This window comes from Chlorocebus sabaeus, chromosome 27 (genome assembly GCF_047675955.1).
Source record: "Chlorocebus sabaeus isolate Y175 chromosome 27, mChlSab1.0.hap1, whole genome shotgun sequence".
NCBI classification, from domain to species: domain Eukaryota; kingdom Metazoa; phylum Chordata; class Mammalia; order Primates; family Cercopithecidae; genus Chlorocebus; species Chlorocebus sabaeus.
Window position 1 is genome coordinate 41487777 of NC_132930.1, and position 8795 is coordinate 41496571.

General features: G+C 43.9%; 1 long non-coding RNA gene across 1 annotated transcript; it reads left to right on the top strand.

Annotated features, from left to right (window-relative positions):
* Positions 1–21: 21 nt before the first annotated feature.
* Positions 22–7477, top strand: LOC140710566 (uncharacterized). Its single transcript, XR_012091638.1, has 3 exons — positions 22–557; positions 1524–2881; positions 7216–7477. It is a non-coding gene; the product is annotated as an uncharacterized lncRNA (long non-coding RNA).
* Positions 7478–8795: the final 1318 nt, after the last annotated feature.

Below are 8795 nucleotides of genomic sequence, written 5' to 3' on the forward strand. Positions count from 1 at the left end.
CCCACCTGCAACTGCGACGCGAGAAGAAAGGTTCCGGCCTGAGCCCGGCTACCGCGGCGGGAGGAAAAAGGTTCCGAACTCTGCGGCGCACCTGGCGGAGACGGAACCCAGCGACGAGCTCACGGGCACCTCTTTCTCCCAGCAAAGCTTGGAGGGTTTAGCAGCGCGGAGAGCTCAGCGAGCTCTCCTGTGCTTTTTTGGGGCGTGTGGGCTCCGGGAGCGTGAGGACCGGGAAGCTGGGAGGCTCCTTCCCTTCTGGTGGCTCCCTCACTGAGAGCGGGCGGTTTGGTTGCGGGGGACGTGGAGGCGAGCCACCCTTGACCTTTGACTGCAAGGACTCACCTTGAGCAGGACAGAGGCACTTGGACGGTGACCCTCGGGGTGCAATAAGTGCTGAGACAGAGCAGATGTGCAAGGCATAGAGCTAGAGGCCAGAGGTCTTTCTTTTCCAACCTTCAGTCACCTCTTTGTAAAGTGAAGCCAGCATCGTCCTCGGAGTTTACTGTGAAAATTAAGTGAGCTGACGCGTGCTGTGTTTTGATGTTGCTTGGCTCCTAGTAAGTGGCCAATAAATGGTAGTAATCGTTAATAATGTTATTATTATAATCACCCGTATTTGTGGTGATGGAAGAGGCTGTAGAGAAAAGGCGTCACCTGTGCAGAGATTTGGAGGATGAATAGGAACTTTAGATGGAGGCAAAGGTGAAAGAGTGGCCCTAATGTCGCTGGATTCTGTTCTTCCTTCATGCATAGTTTTTAATTGTACCGTCTTGAGCCATAGCTATTAAAATTGACAAGTCAGTCAATGAGTTTCTTCTGCATTTTTGGTTCATGGTTCTGTTTTGTGTTGTTTTATGAGATGGGGGTCTGTTATGTTGCCCAGGCTGGATTGCAGTGGCTATTCAGAGGCGCCATCCTAGCTCATTACAGACTGGAACGCCAGGGCACAAACGATCCTCCCCGGCTCCGCCTCCTGAGTAGCTGGGACTGTAGGCACGTGCCACCATGCCTGGCCTAAGGATATTCAAAATCTCATTTATTTCTTCAAGTTTTTTTTTTTTTTCATAAAGAGGATGCACAAGTAGAATGTGTATTAAAACAGTGGTTTTAATGGTCATCAATATAAGAATATTTTCATAATACTAAGATGTTATTTGCCTTTTCACTTTCACTTTCTCATGAGGTGCATACAGTTGAGTTTGCTAGACTGTGATATTGCAACGGAATAAATGCAGAACAGCTGTTTTCTATTAAGCCAGACTTCAAAAAAAGATTTTCAAAAACATCAAAAGTTTTTGTTTTAATTTCTCATACAGTGAATGTCGATAATGTCAATATAAACAAAAATTGTTTAGAGCCCTTAATAATTTTTAAGTGTGCAAAAGAGTTGAGACCAAAAGTTTGAGAACCACTGTGTTAAAGAAATAAAGTTTATCAGAAATAGATGTCAAGAAAGTATATATTTACCAGAAAGGAGGAAGGAAAAGTTTTTTTTAATTTTTTTTTATTTTTTTTATTTTCAGACGGAGTCTCACTCTGTCGCCCAGGCTGGAGTGCAGTGGCACGATCTCGGCTCACTGCAAGCTCCGCCTCCCGGGTTCACCGTTCTTCTGCCTCAGCCTTCCCAGTAGCTGGGACTACAGGCGCCCGCCACCGTGCCCGGCTATTTTTTTTTTGTATTTTTAGTAGAGACGGGGTTTCACCGTGTTAGCCAGGATGGTCTCCATCTGCTGACCTTGTGATCCTCCCGCCTCTGCCTCCCAAAGTGCTGGGATTACAGGCGTGAGCCACCACACCTAGCCAGGAAAAGATTATTTAAACCCAAACTGTAGCCACTTCTTGCAGTTTAAGGAAAATGAATTTCCATACAGCTTTCTTCCACCTACTGCGGAAAAGAGAAAAAAAATTACAAAACCTCTGCCAATGATTCTATCTTGCATAAATGACCCTTTGTTTAATCCAGACATTAATCAGTTTTTGGCTATGCAAAGTTAAGCTTGGGGCAGAGTAGAAGGAAAGAGAGATTGCCCTGCGTAGTAAAGTGAGGGGAATTGAATTGAGGGGAGAAAAAGAGAAGCCAGAACCCAGGGAGGGGGCCAGGAAAGTACAAAGTAGGTAACTGGGAGGGATCTTTGAGTGGGAGGGAGGCTGAACTACATCAAGCCTTCAGTGAGTGGTGCCTTGTGTGAACAGCGTGTTTGTTGCAGTTGGATATTTTGGGTAGAAGGGTAGGGACAAAAATCTAAGTTTTCTGTCTGGATTTGCAAGAGCAGAGAAGATTGTGGTGGATATAACACCCAAGTTGAGCTCAAAACATCAGGTTGTAAATCCACAAGTGACCACAGTGCATAAAATTCCTAGATAAGTCACAAAGATCCTGAGGTGGCTCCTGAACTTTCCACAGACTGTGGGATATGGGGTTGTGCTTTTTAAATTTTGTGTTTATTCTTTAATTTCAAAGAACAAAGTGACTTCAGTTGACAGTTGACTAATAACTATATTAAGCCCCATAAAGCTCAGAGGGGGTGTGGATTAAAAGGATGAGCAGAAATATAAGAGTGTACTACTGCAGGGTTCAAACGATCCTCCCGGCTCAGCCTGCTGAGTGTCTGGGACTATAGGTGCGTGCCACCATGCCTGGCCTGTTGGACATAGTACTCAACTGCCCAGTTGGATGTAGTACACAAATTATGTTTTCTTTATGCATTCAGCAAACATTCATTGGGCCAGACACTGTTCTGAAAAATACACAGTCGACTCTTGAACAACACAGGCTTGAACTGCATGCGACCACTAATACTCAGACTTTCTTCTGCCTTTGCAACCCCTAAGACAGCAAGACCAACCCCTCCTGCTCCTCAGCCTACTGGATGTGATGATGGTGAGGATGAAGACCTTTACTTTCTGATGATTCACTTCTATTTAATGGATAGTAAATTTATTTTCCCTTCTGATTGTTTTCTTAACACCATTTTCTCTAGCTTACTTTATCGATAGGATACAATATCTAATACATATGACATACAAAATATGTGTTAAGCGACTGTTGATGTTATTGATAAGGATTCTGGTCAACAGTAGGCTATTATTAAGATGTTAGGGAGTCAGAAGTTATACACGAATTTCCAACTGTGAAGGGTGGAAGAGTCATCAAGGATCAACTGTATTGGCATCCCTAAATATTGCTTCCTACAGCAGAAACTCCTATACGAGGAGACTAGATGTAGGCTGCCAGTGAAAACCAACGTATCATTTCTGGGCAGCAAATTTAGGAGCTAATGTATGATTCACCATGCTCTCTTTTCCCTCTGCTGTGACAACCCCTAATGTTCCAATGTTCCATCAGCCTGAGTCCTTAAGTAAATATGACATGGAGCATAGCCAACCAAGGACATTGTATTAGAGTTCTCTAGAGGGACAGAACTAATAGGATAGATGTATATATAAAGGGGAGCTTATTAAGGAGTATTGACTCACACGGTCACAAAGTGAGGTCCCACAATAGGCCATCTGTAAGCTGAGGAACAAGGAGAGCCAGTCTAAGTCCCAAAGCTGAAGAACTTGGAGTGTGATATTCCAGGGCAAGAAGCATCCAGCACGGAAGAAAGAGGTAGGCCAGGAGACTAAGCCAGTCTAGTCTTTCCGTGTTCTGCCTGCTTTTCGTCTGGCCATGCTGGCAGCTGATTAGATTATACCCACCCAGATTGAGAGTGGGTCTGCCTTTCCCAGTTCACTGACTCGAGTGTTCATCTCCTTTGGCAACACCCTCACAGACACACCCAGGAACAATACTTTGCATCCTTCAATCGAGTTGACACTCAGTTTTTTTTTTAATTTTATTGTTGTATTTTAAATTCTAGGGTACATGTGCACAACATGCAGGTTTGTTACATATGTATACATGTGCCATGTTGCTGTGCTGCACCCATTAACTCGTCATTTACATTAGGTATATGTCCTAATGCTATCCCTCTCCCCTCACCACATCCCACAACAGGCCCTGGTGTGTGATGTTCCCCTTCCTGTGTCCAAGTGATCTCATTGTTCAATTCCCACCTATAAGTGAGAACATGTGGTGTTTGGTTTTCTGTCCTTGCGATAGTTTGCTGAGAATGATGGTTTCCAGCTTCATCCATGTCCCTACAAAGGACATGAACTCATCCTTTTTTATGGCTACATAGTATTCCGTGGTGTGTATGTGCCACATTTTCTTAATCCAGTCTATCACTGATGGGCATTTGGGTTGGTTCCAAGTCTTTGCTATTGTGAATAGTGCCGCAATAAACATACATGTGCATGTGTCTTTATAGCAGCATGATTTACAATCCTTTGGGTATATACCCAGTAATGGGATGGCTGGATCAAATGTTATTTCTAGTTCTAGATCCTTGAGGAATCGCCACACTGTCTTCCACAATAGTTGAACTGGTTTACACTCCCCAAAACAGTGTAAAGGTGTTCTTATTTCTCCACATCCTCTCCAGCACCTGTTGTTTCCTGACTATTTAATGGTCGCCATTTTAACTGGTGTGAGATGGTATATCATTGTGGTTTTGATTTGCATTTCTCTGATGGCCAGTGATGATGAGCATTTTTTCGTGTGTGTGTTGTCTGCATAAATGTCTTCTTTTGAGAAGTGTCTGTTCATATCCCTTGCCCACTTTTTGATGGGGTTGTTTGATTTTTTCCTTGTAAATTTGTTTAAGTTCTTTGTAGATTCTGGATATTATCCCTTTGTCAGATGGGTAGATTGCAAAAATTTTCTACCATTCTGTAGGTTGCCTGTTCACTCTGATGAAACTACCATCTTTTGCTGTGCAGCTCTTTAGTTTAATTAGATCCCATTTGTCAATTTTGGCTTTTGTTGCCATTGCTTTTAGTGTTTTAGACATGAAGTCCTTGCCCATGCCTATGTCCTGAATGATATTGCCTAGGTTTTCTTCTAGGGTTTTTATGGTTTTAGGTCTAACATTTAAGTATTTAATCCACCTTGAATTAATTTTTTGTATAAGGTATAAGGAAGGGATCCAGTTTCAGCTTTCTACATATGGCAAGCTAATTTTCCCAGCACCATTTATTACATAGGGAATCCTTTCCACATTTCTTATTTTTGTTAGGTTTGTCAAAATCAGATGGTTGTAAATGTGTGGTATTATTCCTGAGGGCTCTGTTCTGTTCCATTGGTCAATATCTCTGTTTTGATACCAGTACCATGCTGTTTTGGTTACTGTAGCCTTGTAGTATAGTTTGAAGTCAGGTAGCATGATGCCGCCAACTTTGTTCTTTTGGCTTAGGACTGTCTTGGCAATGCAGGCTCTTTTTTGGTTCCATATGAACTTTAAAGTAAAGTAGTTTTTTCCAATTCTGTGGAGAAAGTCATTGGTAACTTGATGGGGATGGCATTGAATCTATAAATTACTTTGGGCAGTATGGCCATTTTCACAATATTGATTATTCCTATCCATGAGCATGGAATGTTCTTCCATTTGTTTGGCATTGACACTCAATATTAACCATCACAGACACGTACTAAGATTGAGAATTGTCCACAGATTTGTGGGTGTTTGTTAACTGCAGCATCATTAGCCTGTCCTGACTGATGACAACCAATATCTAGGTATCTACCAAAACAAGAATGTTAGATGTATTCTACACTCACCATCTTAATAGTATTATTCCTCAGTGAATGAAGCATGGAGAGGAAAGAACAGTTGTGCCTAAACCTAACCAGTGGAAAAGACCAGGCTGGCAGGGTCAGAGTGGCAGAAACCTTGGAAGACTGTGACTGTGACAGGGTAGAATTTATAATGCAAGAGGAAAGGCCTGCAAAAACATATACCTTCACATTAGGAAGTAAACTTAATGAAATTCATTGAAAACCATTTTTTCCCCCTCAGGGACTCTGGAAAGGACCCTGACTCTAGGGATGAGAAGCTCAAAGAAGAAACTTTTGTTCCCAATAGGGAACCTAGATAAAGAATTCAGGGTGGATTTCTTTTGGGTTCTTTCTTTCTTTCTTTCTTTCTTTCTTTCTTTCTTTCTTTCTTTCTTTCTTTCTTTCTTTTTCTGTTTTTTTTTTTTTTTTTTTGAGACGGAGTCTTGTTCTTGTTGCCCAGGCTGAAGTGCAATGGCGTGATCTCGGATCACTGCAACCTCCACCTCCTGGGTTCAAGCAATTCTCCTGCCTCAGCCTCCCAAGTAGCTGGGATTACAGATGTCCTCCACCATGCCCAGCTAATTTTTGGGGGGAATGTGTATTTTTAGTAGAGATAGGGTTTCACCATGTTGGCCAGACTGGCCTCGAACTCATGATCTCAGGTGATCCACCCACCTCAGCCTCCCAAAGTGCTGGAATTACAGGCATGAGCCATTGAGCTCGGCCCAAGGTGGGTTTCTTCCGGCAGCTCCCCCAGGAGTTTAGCTTTGAAACAGATGTGCACAAAAAGGGAGGGAAAGGCAGGAAGCAAACAGGAGGTTGTCGTGGTCCAGCCCTTTGAGGTGTGGCCTTTGTCCCCCAACCACCCGTTGAAGTAATATGGTTTGGCTATAACTCCACCCAAATTTCATCTCGAATTGTGATCAGAATTATATCCCCATGTGTCAGGAGAGGGACCTGGTGGGAGGTGATTGGATCACAGTGGCAGTGTCCCCCATGCTGTTCTCATGATAGTGAGTGAGTTTTCAGGAAATCTGATGGTTTTATAAGGGGCTCTTGCCCCTTCACTCTCTCTCTCGTGCTGCCATGTGAAGAAGGTACCTACTCCTCCTTCACCTTCCACCATGATTATAAGTTTCCTGAGGCCTCCCCAGCCATGCAGAACTGTGAGTCAATTAAGCCTCTTTCCTTTATAAATTACCCAGTCTCAGGTAGTATTTTTACAGCAATATGAAAACGGACTAATACACAGAGGGTACCTAAAGGAGGGGCTGCCACTACCTCATTCGTACCTGATTCTTGTTCTGGTCCTGAGCCCCTTGCCCTGGCCTACTGGCTTGTTTTATCCTACTTTCCGTCTCCTCCCACCCTGTAATGAGCTAAATGTTGGCTATGTCCAAAAGATATGTCCATATCCTGATCCCTAGAACCCATGAACCTGACCTTACCAGGAAAAGAAGTCTTTCCAGATATAGTTAAATTAAGGACCTTGAAATGAAGAAATGATTTTGGATTATCCTGGTGAGCCCTAAATCCAATAGCAAATATCTTTAAAACAGACACACAGAATAGAAGACCATGTGAAGACAGAGGCAGATACTGGAGAGATACAGCCACAGGCCTGTGAATGCTGATGACCACCAGAAACCAGAGGAAGCAAGGAAGAATTCTCCCCTAGAGTCTCTGAAGGGAGCGTGGCCCTGCCAACACTTTGATTTTGGACTTCTGTCCTTCAGGACTGTAAAAAACAAATTTCCGTTAAATCATGAAGCTTGTGGTCATTTGTTACTGCAACCATAGGAAATTAATGTGTACCCTAACTCTTTTCCCTGCCCATCCTTCCTCCATTACCTATTCTCTACTTCCTGGATGTGGCCATCAGCCCAGCCCTTGTTTGGGTATTCAGCCCTGCAGGTAAGCCACCTTCAGCTTCACTGGGTCTGTACCTTTCTTGTGGTTGATAAGTCCTGCAGCTGCCTAGCCTGGTGCTCTTCTTTCCTTCCCCACCTCTTATTTGATCTCCCCTTGGAGAATCACAACTGACCAGGCCCCCTGTCCCACAAGGAAAACTGGAGGCCAGAATGAACTGAATCTAACCAAAAAGCACACCAAAATGGGCTCTTTTCATCAAATGTGCAGCAGAAAGTGTGTCCATGAAACAAATATTTCACTCTCCATGTGTGACTCAGAGAAGGTAGACATACTCAACTCTTGTGTCCAACTTCTCTATTTAGGAGCTATTTGAATGCAGAAGATAGGAGAGAGCTTGTATGGCGGTTCTGGCAGCGGCTGTGGCATCTGGAGTGTCTGCACCCAAGGAGCTGCCCTTCTCAGTCTAGAAAGACCATTCAGCTGGGTACGGTGGCTCACGCCTGTAATCCCAGCACTTTGGGAGACCAAGGTGGGGGATCACCTGAGGTCAGGCATTCAAGACCAGTCTGACCAACATCGCGAGACCCCGTCTCTACTAAAAATACAAAAATTAGCAGGCATGGTGGTGCACACTTGTAGTCCCAGCTACTTGGGAGGCTGAGGCATGTCACTTGAACCTGGGAAGCAGAGGTTGCAGTTGAGCCGAGATCGTGCTACTGCTCTCCAGCCTGGGTGACAGAGCAAGACTCTGTCTCAAAAATGAATAAAAGAAAGCCCATTCTAAGCAGTTCAAGTAAGTGCAGAGAGAGGAAGGGGACAGTTGCCCACACAGCCAAGTCAGTCCCAGGGATAGTGAACCACAAGTTGCCTCCAGAACTTCAACATTAGGAGCCACTGGATAACAAGAGTCAGCACAGGGACAAAACAGGTGCCAAGATGTCAAGGATTCTTCTTTTGTCATCCTGAGTCCATCCAACTAAATTTCAAGAGGTCAGGTTAGAAAGAGCAAAGTTGATGGGGCATTTACGTGTGATTTGAACTCTTACCTGTCATATTTCAGGCAATCACCATGAGAAACTTGACTTAGGAAGTTAAGGAAGACATGTCTTTTTGTTGATTTTCACATGGGAAGACGTGTGTGTGTGTGTGTGTGTGTGTGTGTGTTTGGTTGTGGTGAGACACAAGGGTTAAAAACTAACTGCTTCTCAGTTTGTGGTGTTTCCTGCCATCAGCAATGGCCTTGGGGATGACCCCCACTCCTCCCTTC